At 39.4% G+C, this 21,511-nt stretch overlaps 1 protein-coding gene across 3 annotated transcripts in view; it reads right to left on the bottom strand.

Annotated features, from left to right (window-relative positions):
• The window catches only part of foxj3 (forkhead box J3), a 362,845-nt gene that overhangs the window by 219,667 nt on the left and 121,667 nt on the right, over positions 1-21,511 (bottom strand). The gene's annotated exons all lie outside the window — the stretch shown is intronic.

The following is a 21,511-nucleotide window of genomic DNA, read 5'->3' as shown; positions in this document are numbered from 1 at the left end:
CTGGCCCTGGGTGTGCAAAGACTTTTCAAAAAATCAATCCAGGCAGTGCAGTTGGACGAGCAATTTAGGAAGCTGTTCGTCGTGGGGTGCCAATATGTTTTGCACAGCGGTTTACCATATTTAGGAAAAAGATTGAATAATTCTACACGGCTAGCAAAGCAAATTTACAGTCTCTCACAAAAGAGACCTTTTTTATTACAGTGAGTGTACCAATACCGTGGAAAGCAAACTTGGATATAGTTTAGAGTCGACAATGTACAGCTCGTGTAGAAGTATGGATTTCAAATCTACTGAAAGTGAGTCAACACACATCCATTGTTGCCTACAGTCCAGAATGGTGGCGGTTGCATCATGGTGTGGGGCTGCACGAGTGCTGCCAGCACGGTTCATGGAGGGGAAATACGAATTCCAACATGTACTGTGATATTTTGAAACAGGAACTGGTCTGTATGGCGGGCCGTGCGTTTCCCACCTAGGCCTTCAGTGATGTCCTACTTCAATGATTACCTCTCAATAGTGGTGCAACGGTACACAAAAATTTTGGTTCGGTACGTACCTCGGTTTAGAGGTCACGGTTCGGTTCATTTTCGGTACAATAAGAAAACAACAAAATATTAATTTTTGGGGTTATTTATTTACCAAATTTGCAAAATCTTCCACCAAAAATATTTGTCTTAGTGCAGGGGTCGGCAACCCAAAATGTTGAAAGAGCCATATTGGACCAAAAATACAAAAACAAATCTGTATGGAGCCGCAAAAAATTAAAAGCCTTATTACATACAGATAGTGTGTCATGAGATATAAATTGAATTAAGAGGACTTAAAAGAAACTAATTGACCTCAAATATACCTACAAATGAGGCATAATGATGCAATATGTACATATAGCTAGCCTAAATAGCATGTTAGCATCGATTAGCTTGCAGTCATGCAGTGACCAAATATGTCTGATTAGCACTCCACACAAGTCAATAACATCAACAAAACTCACCTTTGTGCATTCATGCACAACCTTAAAAGTTTGGTGGATAAAATGAGACAGAAAAAGAAGTGGCATAAAACACGTCCTAGAAAGTCGGAGAAAGTTATACATGTAAACAAACTACGGTGAGTTCAAGAACGGCCAAAATTAGTAGGACAAAACGGCACTCACCAAATACCCGAATCAGTGAAGCATGTTTAATACAAACAGTGTGCTTTATAACAATTAGGGAGGTTTGTGTCATGTTTGTCCTCCTACAGAAACCATATTAACACAAAAAATATATTTTTACATTTTTCATACATTTTTGAAAAAGCTTCAGAGAGCCACTAGGGCGGCGCTAAAGAGCCGCATGCGGCTCGAGAGCCGCGGGTTGCCGACCCCCGTCTTAGTGGAATATTTGATGTGAGGTAATCGGAACCTTGGATAGGTCAATAATTCATAATAACATTGATTTTGATTCAATATTATGTTTTGAGCAATGACAGTTTGAAAGAAAAACAACAGCTTTGTTCTTTTAGTCAACATTGCAACTTTTTCTAAATTACATTTAACCTTTTTTATTTCACTTTTGTTATGTTTTTGTTTATTTTAATAGTATTTTTAGAATGTGTCGTGGGCCTTTAAAACATTAGCTGTGGGCCGCAAATGGCCTCCGCGGCACACTTTTGACACCCCTACTATAGATAATAAAAAAATTAAATGTGATAAATCTATGGATAAAAAGCAGAGCCTGGAGACGCATGCGCGTTTATCATAACTCTCTCTCTCTCTCTCTGTCTCTGCCCCTCTTTCACAAATGCTGCTGCTCGCACAATTTGTTTTGTTCTTAACCCTGAACGTACATAGAAAATACACGCAAGCCTAACTCAAAATGCCGGACATTTGAGGCATTTAAGAAACTCCGCCCCGGACAGCCCCGCAAAAGAGGACTTGTCCGGTGAAAAGAGGACGTATGGTCAGTCTATGGTAGCCCGGTCGCTGCTAGCATGCCGTGTGTTTTGCCTCGGTGTGCATTGTTTACACAACGTGCGTTACGCTACTTAATATGTCCGTGTGGAAACTCGTTCGGTACACCTCCGAACCGAACCGAAACCCCCGTACCGAAACGGTTCAATACAAATACACGTACCGTTACACCCCTACCTCTCAAAATACCATCATTTATGTCACCACATGACCATTGCTGGAGAAATACTACTGGGCATTGTGCAAAACCGGTTATTTTCTGGCGCATTTAAAAATCAATAAACCCGCATCAGCAATTAAAAATTAAAATTGCAAAAAACATATTAAATGTGAAAAAATAAAGAAATAAAATATCTGAACTTACATTTAATCACCGGAACAGCTAAGCTAGCTTCCGGGGTTGGCCGACATAGTCTCTCAAGATGTAGTTTCTCTTTAAATATCCTTCTTGAAAATGGCCTTGCAAATATATGTGTTGTCTTGTCTAATCATAAAAGATGCAGACGAGGCGTTTTGGCTGAGTTCTTAAAGTTTACTCCACAGCGTGCTCGTCAATAACATCAAGCTGTCTACATGTCTACACAACTTAAACGGGGCTACTGTGCATGCTCTTCACTACTGTGGCATGCTGGGTAATGGAGTTCTTATCTTACCTAGCTCAGTGTTTTCCAACCTTTTTTGAGCCAAGGCACATTTTTTTCATTGTAAAAAATCCAGAGGCACACCACGAGCAGACAATGTTAAGAAATGACACTCAATTGCCAATATTGACAATATAAAGTCAGTCCATCCATCCATTTTTCTACCGCTTGTCCCTATTGGGGTCGCGGGGGGTGCTGGAGCCTAAGTCGTTCTCATCAAATACTTGACGGGATTGTTCGATATTAATTCATACTATAATCATAATGGCGTTTGGGACGGCGTGGCTCAGATGGTAGAGCGGCCGTGCCAGCAACTTGAGGGTTCTCGGTTTGATGTCAGCTTCCACCATCCTAATCACAGCCCACCTATCTCTCAGTGGCACCTACACTAGTGTATGAATGTGCAGGACTCTCTTGAAAAAGAGATTCTTAATCTCAATGGGACCTTTCCTGGGTAAATAAACTTAAAAAAAATATATATATAAAATCACTAATTCTCTTATCTCAAATTAGGCCCAAAGAGCAATTATCTACCTCCTGCCACCTACTGATATGGAAGAGTACTACATGGTTACTCTGTTGATCATGGGACAGCACGGACACTCAACAACAGCACATTATTTGTTAGAATACAATTAGTGGTTTGCAAAAAATATTTTTTAGAACAATTAGGTGATGTTGCAAAATTTCAGTCAATATCTTACGGCACACTGGTGTGCCGCAGCACAGTGGTTGAAAAAACACTGACCTAGCTCATAACATCACAATATATATCTACCTTAGGCCAGCAAGAAGGCCTTACTGACAACAACTCGTGATCTGATTGGCTATCGGAACTGTCTGTCAAATGTTTGTGTCCGTTCACTTACAGTGCACGGACGCCCGCATTGTTGATTCTGAAGGCCCCGGGCAGATTTGGTACAGCATGGCAACATAAGCTAGCTGAATTCTGATTGGATACAAACTCTATAACCTAAAAACAACAGTGCTGGTAGGAGCATAACATGACATGAAGAGAATACAAATACTTTTAGATATTTAGGGAAAGTAAATAAAACATTACTTTTCTCTTTAATTATGATCATGATTTCTGGTTATGTTAGGCCAGCAGAGAAGGCCTTGCTGGCCCTGACGGCACACCCCTGAAAGTTACAGAATACGGAAATCAAAATTAAAACCAACAGCATGCTTGCTCAAATAAAGACGTATCATGAAATCGATAGAAATAATTCAAAGTAATGCAGAAAGTCAAAACCTGCGGGAGAAGACAATGATAATAACTAATAACTAGGGCTGTGAATCTTTGGGTGTCCCAATATCGATTCTTGGGGTCACGATTTGATTATAAATAAATGTTTTCGATTCAACGCGATTCTCGATTCAAAAACGATAATTTTCCGATTCAAAAGGATTCTCTATTCATTCAATACATTCAGCAGGATCTACCCCAGTCTGCTGACATGCAAGCAGAGTAGTAGATTTTTGTAAAAAGCTTTTATAATTGTAAAGGACAATGTTTTATCAACTGATTGCAATAATGTACATTTATTTTAACTAATAAATGAACCAAAAATATGACTTATTTTATCTTTGTGAAAATATTGGACACAGTGTGTTGTCAAGCTTATGAGATGCGATGCAAGTGCAAGCCACTGTGACACTATTGTTCTTTTTTTTTTTATAAATGTCTAATGATAATGTCAATGAGGGATTTTTAATCACTGCTATGTTGAAATTGTAACTAATATTAATACTGTTGTTGATAATATTCATTTTTGTTTCACTACTTTTGGATTGTTCTGTGTCGTGTTTGTGTCTCCTCTCAATTGCTCTGTTTATTGCTGTTCTGAGTGTTGCTGGGTTGGGTTTGGTTTTAGAATTGGATTGCATTGTTATGGTATTGCTGTGTATTGTTTTGTTGGATTGATTAAGAAAAAAGAAAAAAAAGAAAAGAAAAAAAAGAAAAAAGGAAATCGATTTTTGAAAAATGAGAATCGATACTGAATCGTACAACGTGAGAATGGCAATTTGAATTCGAATTGATTTTTTTCCCACACCCCTAATAATAACTGTCATATTTTATCAAATACATTAGCGATGTCCGATAATGGCTTTTTGCCGATATCCGATATTGTCCAACTCTTTAATTACCGATACCGATATCAACCGATACCGATATCAACCGATATACACAGTCGTAGAATTAACACATTATTATGCCTAATTTGGACAACCAGGTATGGTGAAAGTAAGGTACTTTAAAAAATAAAAAAAATAAAAAAAATAAGATGAATACATTTTTAAAAAATTCTTGAATAAAAAAAAAAGTAAAACAATATAAAAACAGTTACATAAAAACTACTAATTAATGAAAATTAGTCAAATTAACTGTTAAAGGTTAGTACTATTAGTGGACCAGCAGCACGCACAATCATGTGTGCTTACGGACTGTATCCCTTGCAGACTGTATTGATATATATTGATATATAATGTAGGAACCAGAATATCAATAACAGAAATAATGTGAATGAGTGTAAATGGGGAAGGGAGGTTTTTTGGGTTGGTGCACTAATTGTAAGTGTATCTTGTGTTTTTTATGTTGATTTAATTTTTTTTTTTTAAAGATACTGATTCCGATAATTAAAAAAAACGATACCGATAATTTCCGATATTACATTTTAACGCATTCATCGGCCGATATTATCTGTTGATATCGATAATATCGGCAGGCCGATATTATCGGACATCCCTAAAATACATCAATAAAACCACCCCAAGGCAATGAAGAATGTCAAAACCTGCATCATGCTGGCTGAAGTAAATATGTGCTATTATCAGAAAGACTCCAAAATAATTCAGAAAGTCAAATGACATGCTGTCATGCAAATACGATAAATTAAATAATTATGTTCTTACATGACTACTGCTGTGAATGAAACATGAATGAAACATGGCCCATAAAGTGTCTGTAAATGCCACGTTTAGCCAAAACACCTTGATAACTAAAGTCTGTTTAAAATTCCTCAAGAGTCTTCATAGGCCGACTCTTGGTTTTTCTTTAAAGGCAACTTGAAAACACATCGATACAGAATGCTTCCATTTCAGAGGGGAAAAAAAAAAAAGCATTACTATTCTTGGAGAAGTCTCAAGGAATCCTTAAATCCGAAATGTCCTCAAGCTACTTGGCCGCCCTCCAAAAAGCAATGCCTCCCATACAGAGGAGAGATACAGCAACCTGAATCATACACGCTAAAGACTGCTTAGAACTGCAAAGTATAAAGCAGCTAAAAAAGCTTCCCGGAAAGCAATTACTTCCTCCAAAGGGTGACCTTCACAGTTTTTTTTGTAATGATCTTTTTACTGCTTGTTACTTTATATTTCTTTAGGTGCAGCCAAATGGTGGTCTTTTAAGGTGATTAAGCAAGATTACTACAGCACGCATTAACATCCCAAATTCTAGCAGGAGTGATTACTGCATCAGACCTACATTCACCCCACCCAGGAGTACGCGCTTCCAATCGTGTCATCAGCCAAATACTTACAATAGGAGGAATACAAAAGTCCATTTTAACTAGCACCGAATGAACCCCTAATGACAGAAAAGGGCATACTCAAATGTTTTAGATAGATTTACATATACAAAGGTATTACTTTCAAAACATTCTTGTGACACAGCATTTTTTGTTAATGTGTTACTGTGTATAGTAAATTCCTATATGACATATTTCTGCTCAAACTCTTAGTGGATGTGTCCCGATACAGCATCTACCTGTACATATCTTTAAAACATTTTTAAAATACCTCCCTCTATCAACGTGTAAAAATAGAGATAAAAGCATCATGTAATGACAAAAAGCTGACAAGTTGTTATTAATAATAATAATAAAAAACAGTTTATATGTACACTATATTGCCAAAAGTATTTGGCCACCTGCCTTGACTTACATATGAACTTGAAGTGCCATCCCATTCCTAACCCATAGGGTTCAATATGATGTCGGTCCACCTTTTGCAGCTATTACAGCTTCAACTCTTCTGGGAAGGCTGTCCACAAGGTTGCGGAGTGTGTTTATAGGAATTTTCCACCATTCTTCCAAAAGCGCATTGGTGAGGTCACACACTGATGTTGGTCGGGAAGGCCTGGCTCTCAGTCTCCGTTCCAATTCATCCCAAAAGTGTCAGGACTCTGTGCAGGCCAGTCAAGTTCATCCACATCCATGTCTTTATGGACCTTGCTTTGTGCACTGGTGCACAGTCATGTTGGAATAGGAAGGGGCCCGCTCCAAACTGTTCCCACAAGGTTGGGAGCATTAAATTGTCCAAAATGTTTTGGGATCCTGGAGCATTCAAAGTTTATTACACTGGAACTAAGGGGCCAAGCCCAACACCTGAAAGATAACCCCACACCATAATTCCTCCCACACCAAATTACACACTCGGCACAATGCAGTGAATGTAGCGTTCTCCTGGCAACCTCCAAACCCAGACTCGTCCATCAGATTGCCAGATGGAAAAGCGTGATTCATCACTCCAGAGAAGGCATCTCCACTGCTCTATAGTCCAGTGGCAACGTGCTTTACACTACTGCATCCGACGCTTTGCATTGGACTTGGTAATGTATGGCTTAGATGCAGCTGCTCGGCCATGGAAACCCATTCCATGGAGCTCTCTGCGTACTGTACGTGGGCTAATTGGAAGGTCACATGAAGTTTGGAGCTCTGTAGCAACTGACTGTGCAGAAAGTCTTTGCACTATGCGCTTCAGCATCCGCTGACCCCTCTCTGTCAGTTTACGTGGCCTACCACTTGGTGGCTGAGTTGCTGTTGTTCCCAAACTCTTCCATTTTCTTATAATAAAGCCGACAGTTGACTTTGGAATATTTAGGAGTGAAGAAATTTCACGACTGGATTTGTTGCACAGGTGGCATCCTATGACAGTTCCACGTTGGAAATCACTGAGCTCCGGAGAGCGGCCCATTCTTTCACAAATGTTCGTAGAAACAGTCTCCATGCCTAAGTGCTTGATTTAATACACCTGTGGCCGGGCCAAGTGATTAGGACACCCGATTCTCATCATTTGGATGAGTGGCCAAATACTTTTGGCAATATTGTGTGTGTATGTATATATATATATATATATATATATATATATATATATATATATATATATATATATATATATATATATATATATATATATACATATACATTAGAGATGCGCGGATAGGCAATTATTTCATCCGCAACCGCATCACAAAAGTCGTCACCCATCCGCCATCCACCCGAACTAACATTTTATCAAAACCGCACCCGCCCGTTGTTATATATCTAATATAGACGATGCAAGGCATTAGTGAGGTTATAAAGCTTTTGCCTGTTAAAAAAAGGAGACTGATCCAATTCAGCAGAGACATTCAATGCGTGCCACGCTGTCACGGCCCAGACGCACACCAGTGCGCAATCATCTGGGAGCCGCGCTGAGCGCACCTCCAAGCGCGCTCGCGCCACTCAAACTGCTGCAGGCAGCTGCGTTCACACATGCATCTGTAAGCCTTGTTTTAACATCCTGTGGCACTCTTCTGGGATCACGGCGGACGAAACTGCTCATGCTCAGGGTGTTTGTGGAGGTTCGGGGTTTTGCACAAATGTGATGCACCATGTTAGATGTCCCGGTTTTGTGACTGTCGTAGACATAAACAGCGTCGCAGCTCTTGCAAATCACGTAGCCAGCATTACTATCATCCTGATTTACAACCTCATAAAAACGAGTCCACGCTGAACTTTTCTGGCCTTTTTTTTCCCTGGTCTTTAGTATTCCCTTTTTTAGTTTGTCGCGTACCACGTTGCCATCTTTTTTTTTTTTTTTCTTCTGTTGTGGCGTGCTGCAGGTGCCTGATGATAAACAATTGCCTGTTTCAAAGAGTGCTGCTCGTTTTTCGTATGTGGGTAACAACATTTAACTATGTATATATATTTCCGAATTGGTTTAACTGCCACCCGCCTGAATCTATTTAAAATCTAATTTTTTTTTATTTCAACCACCCGACCCGCGGATAAAATCAAATTTTTTTTTTTATTTCAACCGCCCGACCCGCGGATAATCCGCGGACTCCGCGGTTGTGTCCGCAAACCGCGCATCTCTAATATACATATATTAAGGACATTTCAATTTACATTATGACACAGATTTTAGGCCATATCACCCATCCCTACCATGCTGGAAGCAAAATTAGTATTTAACTATTTTTATTGTCGATTTTTGTCACATGGTGTGTTCGCACTTGTCAAATTTAATTGGGTAGGAATGAACTCTTATGTATTTGCTAGTACAGTTTGATTCATCAAGTGTGAACGGCATCATGTACCGAACAAGCGGACCGAGACCCCTTGACATAAGTGAAAACTGTCTCATGAATCACATCGAGTGGAAACACACGCCTGCAATAACAGGGGGTTTAAAGAAATACATTTTAAAATAAAATGAGGCTTAAATGTCATTTCTAATACTGTAACTGTGGTTTCTGCAGTGTAAATTGAATTAATTGGCTTTTTCAGGCATAATCCAGTCAATACTGGGTTCCTATGTGGTTTCATAACAATAAATTAATGGCTTCTGTCAAGTGGATATCGTTTATGATTTAATGTCATTTGGCATTTTTGTGTAAATCAATGGAATGTGTTTTTCACACAGCAGCAAAAAAAGGAGTAAAAGTACAACAAGCTTTACATTCAACAATGATGGTGTTTTGAACAAGTTGAACAAGAACATTGCATGAATAAACTTGCACAATTAAGTGCACAGTATTAAAAAAAAAACAACACATTGTAAAAATGCACTGTACATACTAAAAATATACTAGACTCGACTTGTCTTTTAGTAGTAAGTAAACAAACAGAGGCTCCTAATTTAGCTGCTGACATATGCAGTAACATATTGTGTCATCTATCATTCTATTAGTTTGTCAAAATTATTGAGGACAAGTGGTAGAACACAAATTGTTAATCTACTTGTTCATTTACTGTTAATATCTGCTTACTTTCTCTTTTAACATGTTATATCTACACTTTTGTTCAAATCTAATTTTCACTTATTCTTCGGTTGTTTGGATGCTTTGCATTAATTTTAGATGATACTACAAATTTGGGTATCAATCCGATACCAAGTAGTTACAGGATCATACATTGATCATATTCAAAGTCCTAATGTGTCCAGGGACTTATTTCCTGAGTTTATAAATAGAGATGTCCGATAATATTATCGGACGATAAATGCTTTAAAATGTAATTAAATGTATTATCGGAAATTATCGGTATGGTTTTTTTGGGGGTTTTTTTTATATTGTATTTAAAAAAATTATTAAATCAACATAAAAAAACACAAGATACACTTACAATTAGTGCACCAACCCAAAAAACCTCCCTTCCCCATTTACACTCATTCACACAAAAGGGTTGTTTCTTTCTGTTATTAATATTCTGGTTCCTACATTATATATCAATATATATCAATACAGTCTGCAAGGGATACAGTCCGTAAGCACACATGATTGTGCGTGCTGCTGGTCCACTAATAGTACTAACCTTTAACAGTTAATTTTACTCATTTTCATTAATTACTAGTTTCTATGTAACTGTTTTTATATTGTTTTACTTTCTTTTTTATTCAAGAAAATGTTTTTAATTTATTTATCTTACTTTATTTTATTAATTTTTTACCCACTCGACATCCATTGCTTTCGGTCTCCCCTAGAGGGGGGGGTTACCCACATATGCGGTCCTCTCCAAGGTTTCTCATAGTCATTCACATCGACGTCCCACTGGGGTGAGTTTTTCCTTGCCCTTATGTGGGCTTTGTACCGAGGATGTCGTTGTGGCTTGTGCAGCCCTTTGAGACACTTGTGATTTAGGGCTATATAAATAAACATTGATTGATTGATTGATTGATTAATTTTTTAAAAAAGGACCTTATCTTCACCATACCTGGCTGTCTGGGGTTATTGCGGTTGCTGTTTCTGCTGCCGTTTGTTTGTGGTGTGGGCGCCCGTGGCTGCTGGGTCTGGTGCAGGGGTGTGGCTGATGTTGTGACTGGTGGCAGCGCGCGCGCGTGATGGCTGTCGGGGCTGACGAACTGTGTATATGTATGTATATGTGTGTGTATGTATGTATGTTTATATATGTGTATGTGTACATATGTGTATGTATATATGTGTATGTGTGGGTATGTATACATGTATGTGTGTATGTGTATGTATATATGTATGTATGTATGTATATTTCTGGGGGTACGCTCTGGGCCTGCCTGTCAGACGGGGGTCGACGCCTCAGGCTACTGCATCCGAACTGCGTGTCTGGAGCTCCTGGGTCCCGCTGTCCATCCCTTCCGGGTGCCCGTCTTGGTTGGGGCCTGTTGGGCCTAGTCCCTGCGTCTATTGTGGTAGCTTGGTGCTGCAAGGTATTCCGAGGTGCTGCGAGTCGGCCAGTTGCTGGGGTAGTAACCTTGTTTGTCAGCATGTCTGTGATCTTCTTTTAATTCTTTTTTTCTTTTTTTTAAATTAATTAATTAATTTATTTATTTATTTATTTATTTATTTTTTAATATATTTTATTAATATTATTTTTTAATTTTTCCCCTCCCTCAGGGGGGGGGCTCGGCGGGGCGGTTGCTGGTTGTTCCATCTCCATCGTTGGGGTCCCTGCGGGTGGGGTGGGTGGTTCCCGTGGCCCTGTGCCTGGGTGGTCCTGCGGCGGCCGGTTTGGGTGGGGGTGGCCGGGGGCTGGCCTCGCTGCGCTCTCCGGGGGTGGGGGGTGGGCTCGTGGGGGCCCGGTTGCCGGTGGGGCGGGGGCGGTCTTCCCGTCCGGTTGCGGGGAGTCTCTGGGTCCCTCGGGCGGGGCGTCTCGCCTTTCTGCCCGTGTGGGGTGTGGTCTCTCGCTGGCTTGGGGTCTGGCTGTCCCCTGCTTTTCTCGTGCCCTGTCCTCTGCCGGGTGCGTCTGTCTGCGGCCTGCTGCTGGCCCTTGTGGGCGGTACGGTGGGTCGGGCTCTGGGGTTCCTGTCGCTGGCCGGCTTGGCTGCGTGGGGGCAGTGGTCCCTGGTTCCCTGGGCACCACGCCTCCTGTTTGTGGGTTGGGCTCTCAGGGGTGATGGGGCCGTGCTCTGGCTCCCACGCACTCTGGGAGTCGAATGTATTGTACATGCAAATTCACATATGCTCACATACGTACATAGGTACCTACGCTCCCACATACATACACAAATACAGTACATATTTACCTACCTAATGTTCGTACATCCACACGCACATTCAATATACAAACATACACATACAGTACATATACATTAACTGTACAAACACATATACACATTCTGTACATATACATTCATTGTACAAACACATATACACATTCTGTACATATACAAGTACATATGCATACTTACACTCATGCACATAATCACGTTTCATCAAACATATATTAACGTTGTTGCCCTAGGGTAAACTGGGTGTAACACATGGCACACTGACAAAGCTTAACCTATTGTGACTATAACAATCTACAAGGTTAATGTAGGTTGCTTCTCTTTCTCCCCCTCCATTTTTCTGCATTCTTTCGTATCTCAAGTTATCATTACGTATATGTATTGTTGCATTTAAACAACTGTATTGTTGATAATAAAGGTAAATCATTGGTATTGTTCATTATCAATAGCGCTATTTCTATTGGTATTTGTATTGATCCATTTGTAGTGTAATAATGCTCATTGTCATTTCTGTATTATTTTTTATTTTTTGCTAACTGCTTATTTGCTATTACTTTTACCATCATATTTGTACATGTCATATTTGCTGATGTTGCTCTATTGTTGTTGTTGTTGTTTGCTGTTGTTGTTTTTGTCTCTCTGTCTAATCCCCCTCTTGTCCCCACAATTTCCCCCTCTGTCTTCTTTTTTTTTCTCTTTCTATCCCCTCCTGCTCCGGCCCGGCTGCACTAAATGATAATATAAATACATTTAATAAAGTCAAATACAAATAAGGCAACAAGAGAAGTATCCTACACTTCTCTTTTGTAAAGTAAATCTGAACAGCCGACATGGGCATCTACATCAACTATATGATTTGCCTGAGAAGCTGGACAGGACACACACAAAAAAAAAAAAAAAATAAATAAAAAATTAGGCATAATAATGTGTTAATTCCACGACTGTATATATCGGTATCGGTTGATATCGGTATCGGTTGATATCAGTATCGGTTGATATCGGCATCGGTAATTAAAGAGTTGGACAATATCGGTATATTGGATATAGGCAAAAAGCCATTATCGGACATCCCTATTTATAAACATAATATAAATAAAAAAAATAAAAAAAGATTTTGTGATGCAAAGAAATATCGATGTAACCATATCGACTAGATACGGTCCTGTACTTGGTATCATTACAGTGGATGTCAGGTGTAGATCCACCAATGGCGTTTGTTTACATTGTGATGCCGGTGAGCTAGGGTGTGTAGTGAAGCATGTTTAGCTATTCCTCGTCCTGCAGGGTTGATACTTGTAAGAAACTTACTTTATTTGTCGCCATGGAGGCGAGGATTAGTGATTTAGAAGTAGCTAAAACACTGCAGACTGCGGCTGGACTTTAGCCACTAGTTAGCTAGCCATGTTTTAAAGCACCTCTTCCCGAGGGCGTTTCAGTGTTATAACTTCACCTGTATCATCAGTTTTTAGACCAAAATGCGTCCGTTCTCCCTTTTCTGTCTACACACTGTGTCTGCTTGGAAGTACTCCGTGATTGTGCGCTGCCGAACATGCTCGTCTGCTCGTAAAACCAACAATGACACGACGTGAAGACGACGGAGGGGCGGGTGACCGGTACCCTTTAGAGGCGGTATAGTACCGAATATGATTCATTAGTATCGCAGTACTATACTAATACCGGTATACCGTACAAACCTAGTAAGGCCAATTTAATTTAATTCTTGTATTCCATCGTTTTATTATTGGATTGAATATGTCTTTAATGTCTTCTTTGTACAGTGTGAATGGCGTTGTGCCCATTTAGCTATAATTTAGGTAGCATTTAGACTGCGAAAATAAGCTCTAGAAAACATTTATATTGTAGCAATATTTAAACCAAATCTGACTAATAAAACATGACTTGAAAACGAGTTATAAAAACTAACATTTTCAACCATCTTAAACTATGTGAACTAACAACTAAACCGCTTCAATTGATGCTTTTTTCTGCTGTTTAAAAGCCCATCATTATTCGTTTTCCTGGAATTTGTCTTCTTGCCTTGCAAGGTTGCTCGGAAAGGGTAAATGAAGACCACCCTAAATGGGGTCCGGGTGGGCTCTAAGGTGTCTAAAGTGCTTGAGGGTTTAGACGAGGGCGACCTGATACTTGGTTAGTTTGGTAAATGCTGCAAAGTTCAACAGAGCGTGGCCTCAATGTGGGCTGCAACTGTTGAAAGTCCCTCACTAATGTGACAAACCACATCACTCAAAGCAAAGAGTTGTGTATAAAAAGCCACTTTTCCCTACCATTGTTTTTTTTATGAGAATCTGAACTGAAACACAAAAGAAATAAAGGGTTTTTAAACCCTTTTCATTACACAATAAGACATTTGATTATGAAATCCAATAGTGCTGTTTCCATGCCCAGGGCACTCAAATGAGTTCTAGTAGCTTCAGTTCTTTTGTCATTTGCTCATGTTTTCATCCTTTTTCTCACAGCTTACAGCTAAGTGTTTCTGACATTGGGAGGATCTTTGATTAGTGTTTTTGCCGAAGCTCCTTAAAACAGCAGTGCACTGTTGGCATGTACAAGATCTTTGTCTAGCATTTTTTTTTTTTACAGCTGTTCCTTAAAAACAGCCGACCGCATACTTTCTTGTGGTATAGAGCAGTGGGGACCGGTCCGTGAAGCATTTGCTGTTACTTTCATCTTTTTCACGATTATTGTGACAGTCCATATCCACCCATCCCTACAGGTCAGGTGTGGCCTGCGGGCCTGGAATTAGACACGTGTGGTCTAAAAGCCTTAAAGGGGAACATTATCACCAGACCTATGTAAGCGTCAATATATACCTTGATGTTGCAGAAAAAAGACCATATATTTTTTTTACCGATTTCCGAACTCTAAATGGGTGAATTTTGGTGAATTAAACGCCTTTCTATTATTCGCTCTCGGAGCGGCCATTTTCTCACTTTCGTCGATGTGTTGTCGGAGGGTGTAACAACACGAACAGGGACGGATTCAAGTTGCACCAGTGGCCCAAAGATGCGAAAGTGGCAAGAAATTGGACGAAATTTGTTCAAAATACGAGGGTGTGGGGAAAGCCGACGAAATGGTCAGTCGTTTATTCCGCACACTTTACCGACGAAAGCTATGCTACGACAGAGATAGCAAGAATGTGTGGATATCCTGCGACACTCAAAGCAGATGCATTTCCAACCTGCTGACATCAACTCCAACACTGGACAGATCAGCTTTCAAGAAAAGAGAGCGGTTGAGGGTATGTCTACAGAATATATTAAATTATGAAAACTTTATTCATTACTCGCAGTTTTACGGAAATTATTATACATAAACTGTGTTTACCAATAATTTAGCTTAAAAACATTTATTTTTTTCAATCATTCGAGTACATTCGGATAGTCTTGTGTAATGCAGTATTTTGTGTCTATTTAGGTATGGTTAACCTGAGTGCTGAAATCGTGGAAAAACATATGTTCTTAGTGCGCCTGAAATGGGCTGTCTGCACTCTCAAAGTGCATGTTGTTGCCAAATGTATTTCATATGCTGTAAACCTAGTTCATAGTTGTTAGTTTCCTTTAGTGCCAAACAAACACATACCAATCGTTGGTTAGAAGGCGATCGCCAAATTCGTCCTCGCTTTCTCCCGTGCCGCTGGCTGTCGTGTCGTTTTCGTCGGTTTCGCTTGCATACGGTTCAAACCGATATGGCTCAATAGCTTCAGTTTCTTCTTCAATTTCGTTTTCGCTACCTGCCTCCACACTACAACCATCCGTTTCAATACATGCGTAATCTGTTGAATCGCTTAAGCCGCTGAAATCCGAGTCTGAATCCGAGCTAATGTCGCTATATCTTGCTGTTCTATCCGCCATGTTTGTTTGTATTGGCATCACTATGTGACGTCACAGGAAAATGGACGGGTGTATATAACGATGGTTAAAATCAGGCACTTTGAAGCTTTTTTTTAGGGATATTGCGTGATGGGTAAAATTTTGAAAAAAACTTCGAAAAATAAAATAAGCCACTGGGAACTGATTTTTAATGGTTTTAACCCTTCTGAAATTGTGATAATGTTCCCCTTTAAATGACCATAACAGTAATAACAGGAAACTAACAATTTTGCTTTTCAACCATTTCGATTTCGTCAGTATTTGCTGTGTAATTCTAATACAGTGACAACAAGTTATTTGCAAGCACAACAATTCTGATTCAAAGAGGTTGTGCACAGACAACATATCTTTGGGTGGACATCCAGACCCTGTTTCCCAGGCAAGAAAGGTTCTTTCTAGCACAGTGGTCGGCAACCCAACATGTTGAAAGAGCCAGAACCTCAAATAAAGCCAGAAATCTTGGGGTTATTTTAGATTCTGATTTACATTTCGACAGTCACATCAAATCAGTAACAAAATCGGCCTACTATCACCTCAAAAATGCAACAAGACTTAGAGGGCTCATGTCAGCTCAAGACTTAGAAAAACTTGTACATGCCTTTATTACCAGTAGGCTAGACTATTGCAATGGTCTCCTTGCAGGTCTTCCCCAAAAAAAACTGTCAGGCAGCTACAGCTTGTTCAGAACACTGCTGCTAGAGTTCTAACAAAGACCAAAAAATGTGAGCACATCACACCAATTCTTAAATCCTTACATTGGCTCCCTGTACATCAGATAATTGATTTCAAAATCCTCCTGCTCACATATAAATCACTACATGGTCTAGGGCCGAAGTATATCACTGATATGCTCCCACTATATAAGCCCTCTAGATCACTAAGATCTTCTGAGACCAATCTGTTAGCAGTTCCCAGAGAAAACTCAAATCAAGGGAGAGCATCATTCAGTCACTATGCAACAAATAGCTGGAATAAACTTCCTGAAGATGTCAGACTTTCCCCAACTCTGACTACTTTTAAAACTAGACTGAAAACTTTTATGTTCACCTTAGCTTTCAGCTAAATCTTTTAATCTTAACTTTTAACGTCCGCACTGTTTTTATTCGTATTGTCTGCATTTTAATTTTGCTTTTATTTTCTTTCATTTCACTTTGTTGTCTGTGAAGCACTTTGAGTCTGCCTTGTGTATGAAAAGTGCTATACAAATACAGTTGCCTTGCCTTGCCATATATGATGTAAGTGTCTATATTAGCTATATTAACTACTATTAAAGGCTGACGCAAATCTTCGTTGACAGAAATGTTGAAATGTATTATTTATTCTACACATTTTTACAACATTGGAAATCATTAGTAAAATGGAGGCTTCTCACATGATGAGATAACTTCTGGAAATCACTGTTTTTGAATGGGCAAAGGTATACATTTAAGGAAAGTTTAAGGAAACGGCAGACTGTCTTCTTCTAATGGATTTATAACAATCTTTGCAAGCTAGGTAATGTTTGCTGTGGTCTGGAACAACATGGCACACAAACAACTATGACAAATGCAGCCAAAATTACATACAGATAATGTGTCATGAGACATGAAAATATAAGTTAAATACACAGAGGACATAAGTAAAGGAAATTAAATGAGCTCAAATATACCTACAAACGAGGCATAATGATGCAATATGTACATACAGCTAGCCTAAATAGCATGTTAGAATCGGTTAGCTTGCAGTCATGGATTGACCAAATATGCCTGATAAGCACTCCAGCAAATTAATAAAATCAACAACAAAGCTCACCTTTGTGCATTCACACACAGCATAAAACGTTTGGTGGACAAAATCAGACAAAGGAGTGGCATAAAACTTGTCTTTCTGTGGCAGCATCGGATAAATTTGTACATGTAAACAAGCTACGATGAGTTCAAGGATCGCTGAAATTAGTAAGACAAAACGGTGCTTGCCAAATACTCTCATCAGTGAAGCATGTATAACATAAACAGTGAGATTTTCTAACAATTAGGGAGGTTTGTGTCATGTTTGTTCTCCTACAGAAAATATATTAAAACAAAAACTTTTTTTTTTTCTTCATCTTTTTCCATTTTCACACATCTCTGAAAGAAGTCTAGGGAGCCACCAGGGCGGCGCTAAATAGCCGCATGTGGCTCTAGAGCCGCGGGTTGCTGACCCCTGTTCTAGCAGAACCTCCTCTGTTTTCAGGTCAACTCTGCAGGGCTGTGCAAGTTGGTTTACACTGTTTGCAAGTTGCCTGCTCGCTTTTCCACGCAACAACACTGTCAACACAACACTGTCCTTATGTGTTTGGGCCGGCTCATGCTTACTAAAGCTTTCTTCCATTTTGAACCATGTACCGTATTTTTCGGACTTTAAGTCGCAGTTTTTTTCATAGTTTGTGCCTGGTATGTTAACGTAACATATTATGGTAAGAGTCATTCAAATAACTATAACATATAGAACATGCTATACGTTTACCAAACAATCTGTCACTCCTAATCGCTAAATCCCATGAAATCTTATACATCTAGTCTCTTACGTGAATGAGCTAAATAATATTATTTGATATTTTACGATAATGTGTTAATAATTTCACACATAAGTCGCTCCTGAGTATAAGTCGCACTCACAGGAGCGACTTATGTGTGAAATTATTAACACATTATCGTAAAATATCAAATAATATTATTTAGCTCATTCACGTAAGAGACTAGACGTATAAGATTTCATGGGATTTAGCGATTAGGAGTGACAGATTGTTTGGTAAACGTATAGCATGTTCTATATGTTATAGTTATTTGAATGACTCTTACCATAATATGTTACGTTAACATACCAGGCACGTTCTCAGTTGGTTATTTATGCCTCATATAACGTACACTTATTCAGCCTGTTGTTCACTATTCTTTATTTATTTTAAATTGCCTTTCAAATGTCTATTCTTGGTGTTGGCTTTTATCAAATACATTTCCCCAAAAAATGCGACTTATACTCCAGCACGACTTATATATGTTTTTTCCCTTCTTTATTATGCATTTTCGGCCGGTGCGACTTATACTCCAAAAAATACGGTACGTGTATTAAGTGTTGTGTAATTCTAATACATGCCAAAACGTTGTGAGCATAAAGATCTTGCAAGAGAAAAAATGTTCCAAGTGACGCCCCTGCATATAAAGGATCATTGACGAGCTCAAACTAATTTATTTCTGACCGTTAGGGCTGGGCGATACATCGAGTTAGGGCAAGATATTTTTAAACAAGATATGAATTTTAAAAATATCGTAATATCGATATGATTTATTTCACGTTCAAATGACCAAACACCGCCTATTTGTTGTGTTCCTTGTTCTCCCCCGCTCCTCCTCCATGGGCTACTAAACCCCCTCCCTTCCTCCTTCCAAGACGTGCTTGCACTATAGGAACATCCATGATTGGTTGGTTGTTTACTATGACGAGTCACGATTGGTTGAGATTAGGCCAATCAGAGGCAAGATAGGGCGGGTCATCGAACCAGGAAGGGAAATCACAACAGACATCCCAAATGACGACGAGAGTCGTAGGAGAGAAGAGCAATTTATTTATTAAAAAACTAGTGGAAGATGGCAGAGGGATTCTCTTCTTTAGATGTTTCTTTTAGCCATGTAGACGACGTCCAGGAAACCCACAATGCGTCTACTTGGCCACATTTGGACATATGTATTAGGGATGTCCCGATCCAGGTTTTTGCACTTCCGATCCGATACCAATATTGTTTTTGCACTTCCGATCCGATACCGGCCGATACCGGCCGATACCGATACTGACCGATACCGATACTGACCGATACTGGCCTATCCGAGCATGTATTAAAGTTTAAAGTTATTTAGCCTACTTAGTTGTCAGAATCATGTTGAAAAGGGTTTTAGTACTCTTGATAACAACTAGCCAGCTGAATTAGGGGAGTTTGAATAATACACAATGGTTGGTAACAAGAAACTGACCTGTTTATTCAAGGATAAACACAAAATAGACAAAATTATACATGACAAACAGAAATGGCATCATTGAACTAGGGCTGGGCGATATGGCCTTTGTTTAATATTGCGATATTTTAAGGCCATATTGCAATACACGACATATATCTCGATATTTTGCCTTAGCCTTGAATGAACACTTGATGCATATAATCACAGCAGTATGATGATTCTATGTGTCTACATTAAAACATTCTTCTTCATACTGCATTAATATATGCTACTTTTAAACTTTCATGCAGAGAAGGAAATCACAACTAAAAAAATCACTATTTTTTTCATACGGTGTTGATCTGGAAATGTTTGCCTCGGCATTTTGATGGTGTGGATGTGTGGCACCGAATGGAAATAAGCGTCTCGACAGACGTCACAATATTTGAACAATGATGACGAAAACTGTTTTCTCTGTCGTGTCCGTGTGTCGAAAATTGTTATGCGCTTATTTTTTTATTTGATTTTGTGCGTGGCATAGATTTGCCGTGCGCAGAGGACGTTTGAGCAGGCGCGCACCTTAGCGGCTGCGCTAGCATCACAGCTAACGTTAGCCATGCTGCTACCTCTCTGCTGGGAGAGGACGTATACGTATGTGACGTGTGACGTGTGTAAGAAGTTGCGCTTGCTGTCTGTGAGAAGGAGACAGAAGAAGGAGTGGGAAGAGCCTGTAGTGCAATGCCAGCAGCTAAAAGAAACTGCGTGAGAATCCATAGACCTGTGGATGTGTTGAAGGTGTGCTGGAAAATGCGGAACGGAAAAAGGGAGCAGGCAGAAAAGTGGAATGTATTATTTAAATCTGTGCATTGGAAAACACGGACCGGAGTTTTTTTTTAACTGGATCTGGATCGGCATTTTCCCATGCCTTGCCGATACGCATTTTTTGGCAAATATCGGCGGCCGATCAGATCCAAATATCGGATCGGGACATCCCTAATATGCATGTGTCTGGATAAAACAAAACAAAGCCCAAATCCCAACTGTTCTCGAGTTGCCAAACCGGCCATATTTCGCACGAGAAATCCATCCATCCATCCATTTTCTACCGCTTGTCCCTTTTGGGGTTGCGGGGGGTACTGGAGCCTATCTCAGCTGCTGCAAAAAATGTATTATTTACACAGCTATGTTATTTATTTTACGTAGAAAGAATATTTTTCTATTTTATTTATGTTATGTAATTCTGTGCTACTTACACAGTTTATCTTCTGTGCTGTTAATACCCATCTTGACTAACTGGGTTAATAAAAGTGCCACTGACTGTTTATAGTACAGTTGTCATTCACTTCAATTTCACTGAATATCGCTCAAAACTGAATATCTTTATATGTATACTTTCACCGAAAAATATATCGAGATATGTATCGAATATCGAGTTTAAGTAGAAATATATCGAGATGTACATTTTTTGTCCATATCGCCCAGCCCTACTGACCGTATTACCTTATTTAAGACTATATTAGTAATTTGGTGCGGTAACTTGTACCACCAATAACATTTTAATTTACAGCCCTGTTTCTTTACCAAAGTAATTGGAATTGCATTCAATAAGAGACTTAGGGCAGCGAGAAAACAGCATAGTGCAGCAAAGTGGAGACTGAGGAGTATAAAAAGTGTCATATCTAGCAAGTACAGCAAGGTAAAAGGGGCATATGAGGGCAGTTACTTTTCTAATGTACACAAATTAGAAAATGTGGCCCCTTTTGTGCCATCGCAAGAGTTTAGTCTGTCTGACGGTGATGTTGCCTAACACTAATAAATGCAGAATGA

This window comes from Nerophis lumbriciformis, linkage group LG03 (assembly GCF_033978685.3).
Source record: "Nerophis lumbriciformis linkage group LG03, RoL_Nlum_v2.1, whole genome shotgun sequence".
Classification (NCBI taxonomy): Eukaryota; Metazoa; Chordata; class Actinopteri; order Syngnathiformes; family Syngnathidae; genus Nerophis; species Nerophis lumbriciformis.
Note: the sequence above shows the minus strand (reverse complement) of the source record. Positions and strands in the feature narration are given on the sequence as shown.